Here is a 17,948-nt window from a genome sequence, read left to right on the forward strand (position 1 = left end):
GCGTGACTTGATATGGGGTGCCACATTTACCCCCACCCACAAAGGCCCTGAGGAACCACTGCTGAGACAGCTTTCAGCCTGCGACAAAGGCAGAGCTTTGCTGCAGGAGAAGGGATGTGCAGCAGGCTGCTTCTTGTCAGTTTAGCAAAACAGACTCAAAAATTTCCAAATGAGCACAGAGCATGTGCCTGCCAAATTCACAGGCGAAATGCCGGCTGCAAGGGACCATGGCAGCCATTCTGCAGGAGAAGAAGCTCACTCACAGCTGCTGGTGAGCACCCTGGGAGGTGACAGCCACGCTTTGAACATTGCTGCTGTGTTTGCCATCCCAGTTCCCACACACTGTGGTCTGAGGGTGAGCGGGGCCAGGTGCCATGAGAGGGAGAGCTAAAGCACAGGGGTGAATTGAGGGGAACATTTAGGCACATGAGCATCTCTTGCACTGGGAGAGCCTGAGAGAGAAGTAGCCTGGAGAAGAGAAGACTCAGAGGAGGTCTTATGGTGGTTATACACACTTGAAGGAAAGATGCAAAGAGGATGGAATCAGGCTCTTTTCACTGGTACCCAGTGACAGGAGAAGAGCAAATGGGCACAAACTGAAAGAAAGGAAGGTCCCTCTGAACATCAGGAAGCACTTTGCTACTGTGAGTGTGACCAAGCACTGGCACACATTGCTGGGAGATGTTCTGGAGTCTCCATCCTTGGAGATATTCAAAAGCCATCTGGACACAGTCTTAGGCAACCAGCTCTAGGTGGCTCTGCTTGAACAGGGGAGTTGGACAAGGTGACCTTCAAGGGTTCCTCCCAACCTCAACCCTTCTGTGATTCTGTGAATGTCTCGATGTTCACCCATATTGAATTCTGCAAAGATGCCCAGAAGGCTTTTAGGCTCACAGAAAAAAAATTAAACACTAAACCAAACAAAACAAATCCACCAAAAAAAACAAAACCCACCACACAGATTTCATTAAAATACAACTGGCAATCCTTACCTTCCTACTATTCATATTTGTCCTTTCATTATCCTTGCAATCAATACAGTGTGAGGGACAGTGTTGCACCACCTTTCAGATTTCTCTCTGACACAATGGACTCTCCACACAGTTCTTAAAAAAACCCCACCCAAATCCACATCCTGAAGAAGCTTCCTATCCCCTTCCGTTATTGCATGTGGCTACTCACTTGTCAGCTCTACTGGAGGAGACATTTGCAACAGGCTCCTTGGTGTTAGTTCAGGAAAATAATGGGCATTGCTACCCCAAGGAACACCAAGAGCAAGGCTGCCTCGTGTTGGGGATTTCTGACTAAGTGCTTGCAGCTGAACAAAAACATTCCAAACAACATCAGACTAGCCACAGAAGAGGTCTGCTTTTTGATTTCAGTATTTTAGCAAATAGTAAAGGCTGACCATGAAGGAGCAAGATTACTCCCTGAAAGGGTCACTCTAAATTAAGTACAACCCAAAATCAGACACCGGTAAACATCCAGTGAGGTGACAGCAACGCCTCGAAAACCATGGCCATGCTCAACAAGGTTACGGACAAGTCACCTCCTGCCTCTGCACACTCTGACTCATGGAACAGCATGGCAGGGCGCTCCAGGGAGCTGCCAGGGAGCAAAGCCACCGTGACTCAGCTAAAACACTGAGGTGAATGGGCATCAGGCATCAGGCATCACCCATAACTGCCTCCAGCACACACACAAAAAGAAAAGTTAAAAAAAAAAAAAAGAAAGGCTTTTAAACTCCTATGAAGTCAGGTTTTATACAGCTATAAATTATGACAGTTATCTTTCTCCATGGAGATAAAGCAATCAGGCAAAAGAAACCAGAAATGCCTAAACAGATAAGCCCATACACATATCTGTGTCCTTCCAGCAGGTATCCCTCACCAGCCTGTGCTGTGGCTGAGTTGCCAAAATCTCTCCCTGACACATAGGAAGCCCCCAAAAAGCACAGGGGGGGCTATCCAAGCATGGCTGTGGATCAGCAGTAGGAGACAAGACACCCATGTTCATGGATTCTCCTCCCCACCCACATTGTATCAGTACCATTGAGGCCACTCTTGGCTGGGACACAACTGTGTTAAACCAGCAGGAGATAGAGAGAACGTGACTTGCATACTTATATCTTACAGTATCCACATTTGTGGGCACAGACTTATCTTGAGAAGAAAGTGCACAAACAGGTATGATGAAATGCCTTAGTTAAGGAGAGCAGGAAACTGAACTTTGTCCCACTGATTGTGGTTGTCCAACAGGGTGAAATGATCACCACCACGAAGAGCTGATGGCAGCTTCACCCTCTCAGCCGCTCTCAAGGAACACAAACACATCCATCTGCAGGATCCAGGCAGCTCCTAATGCTCACCTCTTTCTTGAACAAACTCTCAGCTGCAGCCTGCACTATAAGCAACCTTCCAGAAAGAGGCCCCTGCAGTTCATTCCCCTGGTAGCTCTGAAACCAATGGCCCATAATCCTCCTCTCCCCAGGCTACTTTTGCATAGGTTTTTTGCAGCGCCTCTCTACAGGCACCTCATGCAAGCTTTGGTTTTCAAATCAGGAGAGCACTTTTGAGGTCATTTAAGTGCTCGCCACCACCTTCTATGCTTCAGCTCCTGCTGCCATGGAGTTGCCTTGCCATGCACAATTTGGATCCCTCCAGGTGAAATGAAAGTCAAGGCCACCCACTGCAGAAAGGCTCCTATTTTGCAGCACTGTCTCTTAGCATGACTTTACCTGAGCCTCCATTAAATGGGCACAGTGAAAGAGTTGGAATATTGTACACGGGAATAAAAGGCATTTGAAAAATACCAACATCCTTCACCACCTCTGCACATCTCCAACCTCATCAGAACTTGGCCTTTCAAAGGCTTGAAAAGACTTTGCTTGAGATCCTGAAGGGCAGGGAGAAACATCATTCCTGCCACCCATGGTACAGGCTTAGCAAGAAGGGATGGGTAAAATAGTTGCAAAATAGGCATCATCCAAAAGCAACACCGAGCATGAACTCAAAGGCTCCCAGATCCACATAGCTGTGCAACACTTCAGCTGCCTCACCTCCCATCTCACCTGAAAACCTCAGCTGAGCAAAGAAACCCCCAGAGCCAGGCAGCCCAGCAGCTCAAAGCACCTCAGCCTGGGAGTCCAGGCAGTGCACAGGTGTCTCAGAACCCACCAAACCAGCAGAAAAGACCTTTATCAAAAAGCCTCCCCCTGCTTCGTTACAAACCCAGGAAAACTGGCAGATCTCCAAGCAACTGCTTCGTTCTGAAAAGAAGGGGATGTCTGGACATGTCTTATGACAACTTTCCCAACCCAGAGAACAGTAGCGTGACTTGATATGGGGTGCCACATTTACCCCCACCCACAAAGGCCCTGAGGAACCACTGCTGAGACAGCTTTCAGCCTGCGACAAAGGCAGAGCTTTGCTGCAGGAGAAGGGATGTGCAGCAGGCTGCTTCTTGTCAGTTTAGCAAAACAGACTCAAAAATTTCCAAATGAGCACAGAGCATGTGCCTGCCAAATTCACAGGCGAAATGCCGGCTGCAAGGGACCATGGCAGCCATTCTGCAGGAGAAGAAGCTCACTCACAGCTGCTGGTGAGCACCCTGGGAGGTGACAGCCACGCTTTGAACATTGCTGCTGTGTTTGCCATCCCAGTTCCCACACACTGTGGTCTGAGGGTGAGCGGGGCCAGGTGCCATGAGAGGGAGAGCTAAAGCACAGGGGTGAATTGAGGGGAACATTTAGGCACATGAGCATCTCTTGCACTGGGAGAGCCTGAGAGAGAAGTAGCCTGGAGAAGAGAAGACTCAGAGGAGGTCTTATGGTGGTTATACACACTTGAAGGAAAGATGCAAAGAGGATGGAATCAGGCTCTTTTCACTGGTACCCAGTGACAGGAGAAGAGCAAATGGGCACAAACTGAAAGAAAGGAAGGTCCCTCTGAACATCAGGAAGCACTTTGCTACTGTGAGTGTGACCAAGCACTGGCACACATTGCTGGGAGATGTTCTGGAGTCTCCATCCTTGGAGATATTCAAAAGCCATCTGGACACAGTCTTAGGCAACCAGCTCTAGGTGGCTCTGCTTGAACAGGGGAGTTGGACAAGGTGACCTTCAAGGGTTCCTCCCAACCTCAACCCTTCTGTGATTCTGTGAATGTCTCGATGTTCACCCATATTGAATTCTGCAAAGATGCCCAGAAGGCTTTTAGGCTCACAGAAAAAAAATTAAACACTAAACCAAACAAAACAAATCCACCAAAAAAAACAAAACCCACCACACAGATTTCATTAAAATACAACTGGCAATCCTTACCTTCCTACTATTCATATTTGTCCTTTCATTATCCTTGCAATCAATACAGTGTGAGGGACAGTGTTGCACCACCTTTCAGATTTCTCTCTGACACAATGGACTCTCCACACAGTTCTTAAAAAAACCCCACCCAAATCCACATCCTGAAGAAGCTTCCTATCCCCTTCCGTTATTGCATGTGGCTACTCACTTGTCAGCTCTACTGGAGGAGACATTTGCAACAGGCTCCTTGGTGTTAGTTCAGGAAAATAATGGGCATTGCTACCCCAAGGAACACCAAGAGCAAGGCTGCCTCGTGTTGGGGATTTCTGACTAAGTGCTTGCAGCTGAACAAAAACATTCCAAACAACATCAGACTAGCCACAGAAGAGGTCTGCTTTTTGATTTCAGTATTTTAGCAAATAGTAAAGGCTGACCATGAAGGAGCAAGATTACTCCCTGAAAGGGTCACTCTAAATTAAGTACAACCCAAAATCAGACACCGGTAAACATCCAGTGAGGTGACAGCAACGCCTCGAAAACCATGGCCATGCTCAACAAGGTTACGGACAAGTCACCTCCTGCCTCTGCACACTCTGACTCATGGAACAGCATGGCAGGGCGCTCCAGGGAGCTGCCAGGGAGCAAAGCCACCGTGACTCAGCTAAAACACTGAGGTGAATGGGCATCAGGCATCAGGCATCACCCATAACTGCCTCCAGCACACACACAAAAAGAAAAGTTAAAAAAAAAAAAAAGGAAGGCTTTTAAACTCCTATGAAGTCAGGTTTTATACAGCTATAAATTATGACAGTTATCTTTCTCCATGGAGATAAAGCAATCAGGCAAAAGAAACCAGAAATGCCTAAACAGATAAGCCCATACACATATCTGTGTCCTTCCAGCAGGTATCCCTCACCAGCCTGTGCTGTGGCTGAGTTGCCAAAATCTCTCCCTGACACATAGGAAGCCCCCAAAAAGCACAGGGGGGGCTATCCAAGCATGGCTGTGGATCAGCAGTAGGAGACAAGACACCCATGTTCATGGATTCTCCTCCCCACCCACATTGTATCAGTACCATTGAGGCCACTCTTGGCTGGGACACAACTGTGTTAAACCAGCAGGAGATAGAGAGAACGTGACTTGCATACTTATATCTTACAGTATCCACATTTGTGGGCACAGACTTATCTTGAGAAGAAAGTGCACAAACAGGTATGATGAAATGCCTTAGTTAAGGAGAGCAGGAAACTGAACTTTGTCCCACTGATTGTGGTTGTCCAACAGGGTGAAATGATCACCACCACGAAGAGCTGATGGCAGCTTCACCCTCTCAGCCGCTCTCAAGGAACACAAACACATCCATCTGCAGGATCCAGGCAGCTCCTAATGCTCACCTCTTTCTTGAACAAACTCTCAGCTGCAGCCTGCACTATAAGCAACCTTCCAGAAAGAGGCCCCTGCAGTTCATTCCCCTGGTAGCTCTGAAACCAATGGCCCATAATCCTCCTCTCCCCAGGCTACTTTTGCATAGGTTTTTTGCAGCGCCTCTCTACAGGCACCTCATGCAAGCTTTGGTTTTCAAATCAGGAGAGCACTTTTGAGGTCATTTAAGTGCTCGCCACCACCTTCTATGCTTCAGCTCCTGCTGCCATGGAGTTGCCTTGCCATGCACAATTTGGATCCCTCCAGGTGAAATGAAAGTCAAGGCCACCCACTGCAGAAAGGCTCCTATTTTGCAGCACTGTCTCTTAGCATGACTTTACCTGAGCCTCCATTAAATGGGCACAGTGAAAGAGTTGGAATATTGTACACGGGAATAAAAGGCATTTGAAAAATACCAACATCCTTCACCACCTCTGCACATCTCCAACCTCATCAGAACTTGGCCTTTCAAAGGCTTGAAAAGACTTTGCTTGAGATCCTGAAGGGCAGGGAGAAACATCATTCCTGCCACCCATGGTACAGGCTTAGCAAGAAGGGATGGGTAAAATAGTTGCAAAATAGGCATCATCCAAAAGCAACACCGAGCATGAACTCAAAGGCTCCCAGATCCACATAGCTGTGCAACACTTCAGCTGCCTCACCTCCCATCTCACCTGAAAACCTCAGCTGAGCAAAGAAACCCCCAGAGCCAGGCAGCCCAGCAGCTCAAAGCACCTCAGCCTGGGAGTCCAGGCAGTGCACAGGTGTCTCAGAACCCACCAAACCAGCAGAAAAGACCTTTATCAAAAAGCCTCCCCCTGCTTCGTTACAAACCCAGGAAAACTGGCAGATCTCCAAGCAACTGCTTCGTTCTGAAAAGAAGGGGATGTCTGGACATGTCTTATGACAACTTTCCCAACCCAGAGAACAGTAGCGTGACTTGATATGGGGTGCCACATTTACCCCCACCCACAAAGGCCCTGAGGAACCACTGCTGAGACAGCTTTCAGCCTGCGACAAAGGCAGAGCTTTGCTGCAGGAGAAGGGATGTGCAGCAGGCTGCTTCTTGTCAGTTTAGCAAAACAGACTCAAAAATTTCCAAATGAGCACAGAGCATGTGCCTGCCAAATTCACAGGCGAAATGCCGGCTGCAAGGGACCATGGCAGCCATTCTGCAGGAGAAGAAGCTCACTCACAGCTGCTGGTGAGCACCCTGGGAGGTGACAGCCACGCTTTGAACATTGCTGCTGTGTTTGCCATCCCAGTTCCCACACACTGTGGTCTGAGGGTGAGCGGGGCCAGGTGCCATGAGAGGGAGAGCTAAAGCACAGGGGTGAATTGAGGGGAACATTTAGGCACATGAGCATCTCTTGCACTGGGAGAGCCTGAGAGAGAAGTAGCCTGGAGAAGAGAAGACTCAGAGGAGGTCTTATGGTGGTTATACACACTTGAAGGAAAGATGCAAAGAGGATGGAATCAGGCTCTTTTCACTGGTACCCAGTGACAGGAGAAGAGCAAATGGGCACAAACTGAAAGAAAGGAAGGTCCCTCTGAACATCAGGAAGCACTTTGCTACTGTGAGTGTGACCAAGCACTGGCACACATTGCTGGGAGATGTTCTGGAGTCTCCATCCTTGGAGATATTCAAAAGCCATCTGGACACAGTCTTAGGCAACCAGCTCTAGGTGGCTCTGCTTGAACAGGGGAGTTGGACAAGGTGACCTTCAAGGGTTCCTCCCAACCTCAACCCTTCTGTGATTCTGTGAATGTCTCGATGTTCACCCATATTGAATTCTGCAAAGATGCCCAGAAGGCTTTTAGGCTCACAGAAAAAAAATTAAACACTAAACCAAACAAAACAAATCCACCAAAAAAAACAAAACCCACCACACAGATTTCATTAAAATACAACTGGCAATCCTTACCTTCCTACTATTCATATTTGTCCTTTCATTATCCTTGCAATCAATACAGTGTGAGGGACAGTGTTGCACCACCTTTCAGATTTCTCTCTGACACAATGGACTCTCCACACAGTTCTTAAAAAAACCCCACCCAAATCCACATCCTGAAGAAGCTTCCTATCCCCTTCCGTTATTGCATGTGGCTACTCACTTGTCAGCTCTACTGGAGGAGACATTTGCAACAGGCTCCTTGGTGTTAGTTCAGGAAAATAATGGGCATTGCTACCCCAAGGAACACCAAGAGCAAGGCTGCCTCGTGTTGGGGATTTCTGACTAAGTGCTTGCAGCTGAACAAAAACATTCCAAACAACATCAGACTAGCCACAGAAGAGGTCTGCTTTTTGATTTCAGTATTTTAGCAAATAGTAAAGGCTGACCATGAAGGAGCAAGATTACTCCCTGAAAGGGTCACTCTAAATTAAGTACAACCCAAAATCAGACACCGGTAAACATCCAGTGAGGTGACAGCAACGCCTCGAAAACCATGGCCATGCTCAACAAGGTTACGGACAAGTCACCTCCTGCCTCTGCACACTCTGACTCATGGAACAGCATGGCAGGGCGCTCCAGGGAGCTGCCAGGGAGCAAAGCCACCGTGACTCAGCTAAAACACTGAGGTGAATGGGCATCAGGCATCAGGCATCACCCATAACTGCCTCCAGCACACACACAAAAAGAAAAGTTAAAAAAAAAAAAAAGGAAGGCTTTTAAACTCCTATGAAGTCAGGTTTTATACAGCTATAAATTATGACAGTTATCTTTCTCCATGGAGATAAAGCAATCAGGCAAAAGAAACCAGAAATGCCTAAACAGATAAGCCCATACACATATCTGTGTCCTTCCAGCAGGTATCCCTCACCAGCCTGTGCTGTGGCTGAGTTGCCAAAATCTCTCCCTGACACATAGGAAGCCCCCAAAAAGCACAGGGGGGGCTATCCAAGCATGGCTGTGGATCAGCAGTAGGAGACAAGACACCCATGTTCATGGATTCTCCTCCCCACCCACATTGTATCAGTACCATTGAGGCCACTCTTGGCTGGGACACAACTGTGTTAAACCAGCAGGAGATAGAGAGAACGTGACTTGCATACTTATATCTTACAGTATCCACATTTGTGGGCACAGACTTATCTTGAGAAGAAAGTGCACAAACAGGTATGATGAAATGCCTTAGTTAAGGAGAGCAGGAAACTGAACTTTGTCCCACTGATTGTGGTTGTCCAACAGGGTGAAATGATCACCACCACGAAGAGCTGATGGCAGCTTCACCCTCTCAGCCGCTCTCAAGGAACACAAACACATCCATCTGCAGGATCCAGGCAGCTCCTAATGCTCACCTCTTTCTTGAACAAACTCTCAGCTGCAGCCTGCACTATAAGCAACCTTCCAGAAAGAGGCCCCTGCAGTTCATTCCCCTGGTAGCTCTGAAACCAATGGCCCATAATCCTCCTCTCCCCAGGCTACTTTTGCATAGGTTTTTTGCAGCGCCTCTCTACAGGCACCTCATGCAAGCTTTGGTTTTCAAATCAGGAGAGCACTTTTGAGGTCATTTAAGTGCTCGCCACCACCTTCTATGCTTCAGCTCCTGCTGCCATGGAGTTGCCTTGCCATGCACAATTTGGATCCCTCCAGGTGAAATGAAAGTCAAGGCCACCCACTGCAGAAAGGCTCCTATTTTGCAGCACTGTCTCTTAGCATGACTTTACCTGAGCCTCCATTAAATGGGCACAGTGAAAGAGTTGGAATATTGTACACGGGAATAAAAGGCATTTGAAAAATACCAACATCCTTCACCACCTCTGCACATCTCCAGCCTCATCAGAACTTGGCCTTTCAAAGGCTTGAAAAGACTTTGCTTGAGATCCTGAAGGGCAGGGAGAAACATCATTCCTGCCACCCATGGTACAGGCTTAGCAAGAAGGGATGGGTAAAATAGTTGCAAAATAGGCATCATCCAAAAGCAACACCGAGCATGAACTCAAAGGCTCCCAGATCCACACTGCCATGGAACACTTCTGCTGCCTCATCTCCCGTCTCACCTGAAAACCTCAGCTGAGCAAAGAAACCCCCAGAGCCAGGCAGCCCAGCAGCCCAAAGCATCTCAGCCTGGGAGTCCAGGCAGCACGCAGAACCCACCAAACCAGCAGAAAAGACCTTTATCAAAAAGCCTCCCCCTTGCTTCGTTACAAACCCAGGAAAACTGGCAGATCTCCAGTTCTGCTGCTCTGTTCTAAAAAACAGGGAGGTCTGGACATGTCTCATGATGATGTTCCCAACCCAAAGGTCAGATACAGGCAGAGGAGCGTGACTTGATATGGGGTGCCGCGTTTACGCCCACCCACAAAGGCCCTGAGGAACCACTGCTGAGACAAAGACAGAGCTTTGCTGCAGGAGAAGGGATGTGCAGCAGGCTGCTTCTTATCAGTTTAGCAAAACGTACTCTTTGCTGTGGCAAAGAAAGCCAAGGGGATGCTCAGTTCCATTAACGAGGGCGTCACCGGTACAGATAAAGAAGGCATTATCCCACTCGACTTAGTGTTTGTCAGGCAACACCCACACTACTCTGTTCAGTTTTGGGCCCCACCATGGAAAAAAAAAGATGTGGACAGGCTGGAGAGGGTCCAGAGAAGTGCCACAAAGATGATCAAAGGACTGGGAAGCTGCCATACGAGGAAAGGCTGAGAGAATTGGGTTTGTGGGGACCGTATCACCGTGCTCCAGTGTTTAAAGGGTAGCTACAAAGAAAATGGAGACTCCCTTTGTAAGAGGAGTCACAGGAAAAGAGGAGGGGTGATGGGTACAAGTTACTCCTGGGGAGATTACAATTGGACACAAGAGGAAAATTTTTCATAATGAGAAAAATCAGCCATTGGAATAATCTCCCTGGGGAAGTGCTGGATTCCCCAAATTAGGACACTTATAAGATTCAGCTGGATGGGATATTGAGCCATCTAGTCTAGATGGTGCTTTCGCCAAGAAAGGCTGGACCAGATGATCCTCGTCTTCTGTGATTATTATTTCCAAATGAGCACAGAGCATGTGCCTGCCAAATTCACAGGTGAAATGCCGGCTGCAAGGGACCACGGCAGCCATTCTGCAGGAGAACAAGCTCACTCACAGCTGCTGGTGAGCACCCTGGGAGGTGACAGCCACGCTTTGAACATCGCTGCTGTGTTTGCCATCCCAGTTCCCACATCTCCCACTCCTATGGTCTGTGAGTGAGCGGGGCCAGGTGCCACGGGAGGGAGAGCTAAAGCACAGAGGTGAACTGAGGGGAGAATTTAGGCACATGAGCATCTCTTGCATTGGGAGAGGCTGAGAGAGAAGTAGCCTGGAGAAGAGAAGATTCAGAGGGGAGTTTACCATATATATATACACCTGAAGGAAAGATGCAAAGAGGATGGAATCAGGCTCTTTTCACTGGTACCCTTCAAAGGTTCCTCCCCCTCAACCCTTCTGTGATTCTGTGAATGTCTCAACGTTCACCTATATTGAATTCTGCAAAGGTGCCCAGAAAGCTTTTAGACTCACAAAAAATAGAAAAAAAACCAAACCAACCACAGAGAGATTTCATTAAAATACAAGTGCTAATACTTACCTTCCTACTATTCATTATTTCCTATTTGTCCTTTCATTATCCTTGCAATCAATACAGTGCGAGGGACAGTGTTGCACCACCTTTCAGATTTCTCTCTGACACAATGGACTCTCCACACAGTTCTTAAAAAAACCCCACCCAAATCCACATCCTGAAGAAGCTTCCTATCCCCTTCCATTATTGCCTGTGGCTACTCACTTGTCAGCTCTACTGGAGGAGACATTTGCAACAGGCTCCTTGGTGTTAGTTCAGGAAAATAATGGGCATTGCTACCCCAAGGAACACCAAGAGCAAGGCTGCCTCGTGTTGGGGATTTCTGACTAAGTGCTTGCAGCTGAGCAAAACCCATCTCAACAACATTCCCCACCTGGACTATTGCATTCAGCTTTGGAGTCCGCAGCACAAGAACGATATGAACCTGTTGGAATGGGTCCAGAGGAGGGCCATGAAGGTGATCAGACTGCTGGAGCACCTCTCCTGTGAGGACAGGCTGAGAGAATTGGGGTTGTTCAGCCTGGAGAGCAGAAGGCACCAGGGAGACCTTATAACAGCCTTCCACTGCCTAAAGGCAGCCTTCAGGAAAGTTGGGGAGGGACCCTTTATCAGGGATTGTAAAGATAGGACAAGGGCTAACAGTTTGAAACTGAAAGAGGGGAGATTAAGGTTAGACATTAGGAAGACATTTTTCACTATGAGGGTGGTGAGGCATTAGAAAAGGTTTCCCAGAGAAGTTGTGGATTCCCCATCCCTGGAAGGGGTCAAGGCCAGGTGGATGGGTCTTTGAGCAACCTGGTCTGGTGGGAAGTGTCCCTGCCCATGGCAGAGGGGGTTGGAACAAGATGATTTTTAGTGTCCCTTTCAACCCAAACCATTTTATGATTCTATAAACTAGCCATAGAAGAGATGTGCTTCTTGCATTTCAGTATTTTAGCAAAGGCTGACCATGAAGGAATTACTCTCTTGAATAGTCACTCTGAAGGAAGTACAACTCAAAATCAGACACTAGTAAACATCCACTGAGGTGACAGCAATGCCTTGAAAACCATGGCCATGCTCAACAAGGTTACGGGCAAGTCACCTCCTGCCTCTGCACACTCTGACTCATGGAACAGCACGGCAGGGAGCTGCCAAGGAGCTGCCAGGGAGCAAAGCCACCGTGACTCAGCTAAAACACTGAGGTGAATGGGCATCCAGCATCACCCATGCTGCCTCCAGCACACACACAAAAAGAAAAGTTAAAAAAAATGAAGGCTTTTAAACTTCCATGAACTAACCTTTTGCACAGCTATAAATGATGACAGTTCTCTTTCTCCATGGAGATAAAGCAATCAGCCAAAACAAAACAGAAATGCCTAAACTGATAAGCCCATACACATAACTGTGTCCTTCCAGCAGGTCTCCCTCACAAGCTCGTGTTGTGGCTGAGTTGCCAAAATCTCTCCCTGATCCTCCCTGACACATAGGAAATTCATTCCAAAATCACTAAGGCCTGGCCAGCTGCTGGCCATACCTTGCTTCTCTCCACAGGAGGTGTCACTGTGCTCCCAGCTCTTTAGATAGCTTCTGGACAATCCCAAAGGCCTCCCAGGTTGCCCCCTGAAGCCCCCAACAAGCACGGGGAAGGGCTCAGCACTAATGCAGCTCTCATGCAGGAAGCGTTGCTGGGGATCAGCAGGAGAAGACATGACAACCATGTCCATGGGTGCTCTTCCCCGCGCACATTGCGTGTCCCCACTCTTGGCTGGGACACAACTGTGTTAAACCTGCAGGAGATAGAGAGAGCATGAATGACTTGCAGACTTCTAGTATCCACATTTGTGGGCACAGACTTATCTTGAGAAGAAAGTGCACAAGCGGATATGATGAAATGCCTTAGTTAAGGAGAGCAGCAAACTGAACTTTGTCCCACTGACTGTGGGTGTCCAACGGGGTGAAATGATCATGGCCATGAGGAGGTGATGGCAGCTTCACCCACTCAGTCCCTCGCAAGGAACACAACTTGTTGCAAGCACATTCATCTGCTGGATCCTTTCTGATTTGAAGGCCTGGGATCCCGGCAGTCCTTAATTCCTTGTTTCTTCTCCTTTCTTTGGTTGTTTAGGTGTCACGTTTTTCAGCAACCTCCACTGCAAGCTGTCTTTGATGCTCTTGGGAATGTGATATTTTTAGCAAGGAGTGGGGATTTCCATAGCTTCCCTCTCTAGATCAGCTTTTCTGAGGAGGGCTGGCCATTGCTATGGTCAGGCTAGCAACAGACAGTGGATGGACAGGGCCCTTACAACTCAGTCAGCCCAACATAAGAATCTTTGCCTCGGGAACAAGCCCCCAGCAGAAAAGGGACCCCCTCATACACTGCTGAGGTCTGTACATAACACAGAGGTCAACCTCCAAAGTGGATGAGAAGGCAGAAGGGCTTCCATGGAAAGAGATGATACACAAGCTCAATGTTTGTGATTTGCTGCAGTATAATTCCAATCAGTTACAGTGTCAGAGGAAAATGCATACACATATAGCATATAGCTGAAAATTTGATCAAAGGGAAAACACAGTTTAGTCTGACAGATAATACTTAAGGCAAATCTGGACATCATCTGTCTCACCTGACCAAAAATACCAGACTGGCTAAGTGTGTTAGGGCTCAGAGCACATTTCACAGAGATGTTGGCTTGAATAGAAAGCAAAGCATCCAAATTATAAATAATTTTGATTTGATCAAAACCAGTGATCACTTACCTTCTCCCAGTAGTCACTGGTTTTACAGAAGAAAATTATTTTAAAAGTGTCCATTTGGATACCTCAGGTCTCAGAGGTCAAGACCTCTCAGGTCAAGAGACCTTGACCCAAGGTCAAGACCGGATTAGAGGCAGGAAAAGTGTTAAAGACTCTGTTTAGACACTCTGTTTTGACACCTGGTAAAAAAAAACAAAACAGAAAGGGACAATTATGGTTGATTCTTGTACCTTTCAGACCAAGATTTGTTGCAAGTAAAGGTAAATTGTAGCTCAATCTCCACATTTTCAAGTCTGTTCTTTACATCATTTTAGTCAGTTTCTATTGCTGTAACACCCAGGCACCTTTAATAATAAATTGAGCAATAGGTGTATGCCATAGACTTGGTGTAAATGTTTGTCAGTGTAATCAGAAGTCAACGCAGAAGAATAGTGTGTTCCTTTCTGGCCTTAAAAGAAGTGTATCATTATTGATTTTATAAAGTCTCTACGAGTTTGTTTCCACCTTTTTTTCTGCAGAACTTGCTCTCTCTTTTCTCACATCTCCTGCAGTAGCTTTGTTTTCTTCTTTTCTGGGGTGTTGGTTTGGTTTCATATTTGTTTACAATAGAGGAGACCTCCTCCCACTGCTCAAGTTTGAGCACACTGGAGTTGTCACGGCAGTTTGAAACCTTTGTTTCCTTGCCTACAGTTTGATTCTCTCTCTTTCTCTCTGCTTCAAATCAGTGTGTGGTCTTTCTGTTTTGCAAAGTGTTGATGACACAGCAGAAAGATGACAACAAAGGCTGGTTAAGCCAGTGGCTTGAAACCAGGCCAAGGAAAGCAGGAGGAGATATTGTTCAAATTTAAATCCAGAACATGACCCTGTGAGAAACACCGACTCACATCTTAGAATTTAAAGAGGACAAAGTCACCGAAGCAAAGGTTAAAAAAATAATAATTTATTAATACGAAACAGCGCTGAATCGGGTGCACCAAAAATAGATGCACGATGATCTTTTAGCTTTCAGGTATTTTATACCTTTATCCCAGCCGCTTGAGTCTCTGTCTCTCTTCTCATTGGCTGAGAAGTTGGAGCTCACATTCTTCCCGACCGCTTGACCTATTACAGGTTTATTTTGCACTTTTTCCCATATAAGGCACACATACACCTATTCTATGAAATCATTATCCTAATCACACCTTTGATTAGTTGATTATGCTACACGTTATTTCAGAGTCTTTGTTACCATCTACTTGGCAGATTTACCAGACTGGTTTCTTTGGCCTTATTGATACACCCCTACCCTTTGGGTGTTTGTGTTGAAGGCCATGTTCTAGTCTGTTTCTTTTCACTTAGATAACACTCTGTGAACAAGGATCCTTTGATAGACCAAGGGCATTTTTGGGGATTAATTGGATACAATTTATTAGACTCTACTATTACTAAGGCTTCTTTGTTAGTACTATCACACTAACAATGATACATCAATTAGCTGAAGCAAAACTTAGCTTATTTCCCACAAACCTGCTAATCAACTGAAAATACCGCCCTGTAAAAGAGACTTCAATAATGCAAGTGCACAAAAATTTCAACAAATCTCATCAGACATCATGGTCAGAATGCACCAGTGACAAAATAATACACAGTTGCCTCTGTATTTTGATAGGCAAACGCTGTCAGTCCAAGCATAAAATACTTGATTCTCCCTCACTCACACTGTTCAACTCCCAAGACGACACCAGTGGAACTTGCACAACTGGTAGTCAGGGATCAACAATGAGCAAGAAGGAATTTATAGCAATATAAGCAAAAGAAAAAAAAAGACTCAAGAAGCAGAGAATCCCTACTACGAAAAACACAAAGCCTAGGCCGTGTGAGATACTTAAAGTAAGGTGTTGAAATCAAATCATTCTTTTAGTACTTTCCATAGGGATCTGTATGTTTCCTGTAAAAAAAACAAAACAAAACAAAAACAAACCAATATTGTGAGAAGGCACAGGGCAGAAGGATCAACCTTTAGAACTAGTTGGCTGGGGGGTGGATGAAAGCACCATGGACACCCTCCTGGAGGGTCAGAGAGCAAGGAAGGAGCCGGGTGAGGGACAGTACCTGAGAACATACAGTGTTGCCATCATCCATGCAAGTCTTATCCGTGCCTGAGACCTGAGCTGCCTTTTTAATCACCCCGGGCCTTTTCCAGGTAAAATGTTTGTCTGGTGTCTGTATCCATGTCTGCTTTTATCCTTTTTTTTTTTTATTTTTAAGCTAGGATTATTTAATAAAGGTAAAAAAAAGGGGAAAAAGAGGAAAAGTTGAAATAATGTACATTGATGAGCCACTGATCTCTGTAATTGTGCCAACATATGTAGAAAAGAAATGTGAGAAAGTGAGAGGAACTTACTCTATAATGCAGCCTGGTACTATTTTGAAGCTAAAGCAAAAATGCATGCAATTTTAAAGGTGATCAGAAAAAAAAACATTTTGAGAAATGAGATAAAGTTACAATTAAATTGGACACTGAAAGCCCTCTACAGTGCAAGAGGCAGGAGGCCTCCTGTACCCACAGGGAGCTAAAACCCACTGCGAATTTGGGCCACAGCTTTGATGCTTAATATCAGGCCTGTGAACCTATATTAATGTATGTAAATAAACTGCATCACTCTTGGAAGATGTCAGCACTCGTAGTGCCTGTTGGAAGGCGTTCAGACACCACAACGACCAGCACAGTGTGGAAAACCTAACTAACTGGAGTCATAAGAGTCAGGGGGAACCCCACCCGTTATTTACTCCTGTAGCAAACTCAATTCCATTGAGTTTGACGGCTTGGATTTCACCTCAGTTTCCTAACGTGAAGCAACTTTTCCCTCAAAACAGCTGCCAGCTAAGTAGCTCAGCCCTTTCAGACCCTTGGCTCTTGATTTCTGGGGCGCTCCGTCCACATAAAGTTTCCTGCAGCCCTGAAGTACCAGCCCTCTGAATAGATTTTGACCCTACATAAAAACCAGGGGGGTTATTCGGCCTAAAGCACTTCCCGTAGACAAGCTGTGACCACAAATCCCTTTTATAGCCCCTGACCCCCCGCTGATATTAGGAAGAATTACTTTACTGAGAGGGTGGTCAGGCACTGGAACAGCCTGCCCAGGGAGGTGGTGAAGTCACCATCCCTGGAGGGATTTAGGAAATGTCATGGCACTTCAGTGGCTCTAGTGCATGGATTGTTGGGTTTTGTCTCTCTGTGGGTGGGTGTGGTGTATGTGTGTGGTTTTGTTTGTTTGTGTGAGGGTTTTGGGGGTTTTTTTTGGGGGGGGGGTGGACTCGACGATCTCAAAGGTCCCTTCCAACCATGAATATTCTGTGATTCTGTGATGCTGGCTGCCATTTGTAGCCAGCACGGGGAACTGATATCTTCACAAGGACTGACACACAGTCCTGGGGGAGCTGGACAGGAGCCCCCCCCTCTGCAAAGACAGGGAAGGCGCAATAGAGGTAAAGATAAGGCCACATCCCCTTTGAAAGAATTCCTCTGCCAACAGCGGGTGAGCATGATATTTTCCTGGGACAAAAGGTGGAAATTTCGGTCCATTCGTCGCTGCTTAACTGAGAAAATTAGTTCTGAGGAGCTCTCCTCTCTGAGGGGACACCACGTTGCCTCATGCAGCAACCCCCCCGGCCCCCCCTCAGGCTCTGCAGAAGAGCCAGCGCAAAGTTCATCGCTAAGGCCTTTGCGTTTTGCCCATTCTTTGCAAAAAAAAACCCCACAAAACCACCAAACAAACAAACTCCCCTTAGCATCAGCCGCCTGTAGCCAAGCAAAATCGCGAAATCACAGAAAAAAAAACGGGGCGGAGGCGGGGAGGGAGCGGGGAGGGGAGGAGGAGGAGGGGGGAAGGCGGGGAGGCCGCCGGCGGGGCCGAGGCGGGGCGGCCCCGGGGCTTTTAAAGCGCCTTGG

The 17,948-nt window shown here is 46.9% G+C and overlaps 1 protein-coding gene across 1 annotated transcript in view; it reads left to right on the forward strand.

Annotated features, from left to right (window-relative positions):
* Positions 1-17,948, forward strand: part of LOC106885221 (aldose reductase-like) — a 95,484-nt gene that overhangs the window by 67,550 nt on the left and 9,986 nt on the right. The gene's annotated exons all lie outside the window — the stretch shown is intronic.

Source organism: Calidris pugnax, unplaced genomic scaffold (genome assembly GCF_001431845.1).
Source record: "Calidris pugnax isolate Ruff unplaced genomic scaffold, ASM143184v1 scaffold1, whole genome shotgun sequence".
Taxonomy (NCBI): domain Eukaryota; kingdom Metazoa; phylum Chordata; class Aves; order Charadriiformes; family Scolopacidae; genus Calidris; species Calidris pugnax.